Source organism: Condylura cristata, unplaced genomic scaffold (genome assembly GCF_000260355.1).
Source record: "Condylura cristata isolate star-nosed mole 26May11 unplaced genomic scaffold, ConCri1.0 scaffold00084, whole genome shotgun sequence".
In the NCBI taxonomy this organism is placed as follows: Eukaryota; Metazoa; Chordata; class Mammalia; order Eulipotyphla; family Talpidae; genus Condylura; species Condylura cristata.
Genome location: NW_004567185.1, coordinates 50,491 through 52,688, shown reverse-complemented (window position 1 = coordinate 52,688; position 2,198 = coordinate 50,491).

Here is a 2,198-nt window from a genome sequence, read left to right as displayed (position 1 = left end):
GCCCCCTGCCCCTCCCGGTGCGGCGCTAACGCGGAGCTCCGTGTTTACCTCTTCAGATCTTTATTTTCTTCTAAAAGTTGCCTTTGCGTACAGATTAAAGGGTGCTGCGCGCGCTGGGCCCACGGACCCGACTCCCCAAGTGCCTCTTCTGCCGCGCTGGCTCCTGCGCCTCCGCGCTCGCCGCCAGCACCCTCCTCCGCAGCGCGGATGGGGCCTCGAGTTTACCTGGCCGGTCCCCAGGGCCACCCCGGCGGGCAGCGTCCCTGTGTGTGGAGCGCTGGGGCTGGGCGGGCGGCCAGTTGCCTTGTCTACCGAGATGACTGGAAATGAGTTTTCTGCTCTTGTGTCTGATGCCAGGAACGAGCTGTGGTTTTTAATACATTTGTTGCTGTGCTCTGGGAGAAAAGTACTTTTCTTGAAGGAACTCCACTTGCCGCGGTGACCTGGCGAGCCCGGAGCTGCGGGCGGCCCGGTCGCGGCCGGCCGCGAGGGCCGGTGGCTCCAGGGATGGCGCATGACGCTTTGGAGCTCCTTGCAAAGCGCAGAAAGCGTCAGTAGAGGCAAGCCAGGCCCCGCCTCGGTGGCAGGAGGCGGAAGGCTCTGCTGGCCCCAGTCCAGCCCTGGGTGCCCACTCGGGAGAGCCGCCCGCCCCGGGCCCCTCACACACTGCTAGCGTCCCTGGGACACAGGCCCCGGCCCAGGGCACCGGGGCCAGCGGTGGCTGTGGGCAGGCCCTGTGGTCGGAAAGGAGGTGGGGGCGGCTGCGTGCCGTGGCAGCAGCGTCAGCCCCAGGGCTCAGGGCCGGGCCGGGCTCCTGTGGACCTGCTCCCGGGGCCCCATGCACCCCACGTTCTCAGCTTGTTTAAAGCCACTTAAGAACAGCGGGTGCGGCCGGGACGTGGCCTGCGGGACACCGTCTGGCCTGTCTGGGGGCGCTCTTCCACGCCCGCGTCCAGCGCCGTGTCCTGGCCGCTCACCACGCGTGGAGAAAGGTGTGGAGTAACCGCCCCTCGCCCACACCCGGCCTGGGGGTCCCCTTTACAGCCCCCTGCGCCTGCAAGGAGGTCCCCGGCTCTCACTCCGGGCCTGTCCACGCAGCAGCCCAGCCGTCCCTGCGACTGGCCAGCAGCCCTGGGCCTGGGGGCTCCACGCCGCCCGCACCCCTGGCCTCCGGCTGCCCGGAGGGTACACCCCAGGGACCCCGGTGTGCGCTGCCTGGCGCAGGGGCGCCCCCCCTGCCCCCAGGCGCTGCCGGGAGGCAGCCTGTGGCCGGCGGTTCAGAGCGGCTGTCGCCAAAGGTCGGAGTCTGCGCAGGAGCGCAGGGAACCCAGCGAGGGGCGCTCCGGGCGCGGCCACGCCCCCTGGGCCCAGCTCCGCCCAGCAGGCGCGCCCCGAGCTGAGCCCCAGGGGCCTCTGGTGCGGGGCCCACGGCTGACGCCTCCCACAGTCGGGGAGCCACGCTCGCGCCACTGGATGCAGAGAAAGCAGCCGATAGGCCCGCCCTGGGGCGCAGCGGGTTGGGGCGCAGCACGGGCTGCCGCAGCTGCCCCAGTGCGAGTTGGATCCCGGCCAGGGAGGGACCCCCAAGGCACGGCAGGCCCCTCCCGTCCCCCGCTGCGCCCTCGGCAGTGGACTTCGACCTTCCGCCTGTTCTGCTCCCAGCGCTGTCTCGGGGGGTCCTCTCAGGCCCCCCTCTGCCCTGTACCCTAGTTCTGCGTGTCTTCCTGAATAAACCTTTAAAAAAAAAACAAAAGCGGCCGGCAAAGCTCAGCCCCTCGTGACACAAGCGCCCGAGGAGCGGGCGAGCCAAGGGCGCCGGCGTCCCCCAGCCGCGCCCCGCCCCGGCAGGAAGCCGCTGCCCACGCAGGAAGCCGGAGGGCACAGAAACGAGGCCCCGGGAGCCGACCAGGCGTGAGACGCCGGGGCCGACTCAGAGCCGGACGCGACGCGGCACCCGGGAGCCCCAGAGCGGCCAGTCCTCCGGTCCTGGGGCGCCAGGAGGCCAGCAGCGGGCGCGGGTGAGCGCTGGGGCCCGGCTCGCCCAGACTCCGCCCACTTCTCCCCAGCCGCGGCCGGGGGCAGCGCCCCTCGAGGGGCACCGACTCGCAAGAGCCGGCCCACAGGGGAGGCCACGTTACAGACCACGGCGCCCAGGAAGCCGGCGAGCGGCCCGAGGCGACGCCCCTGCCTGCTGCCCC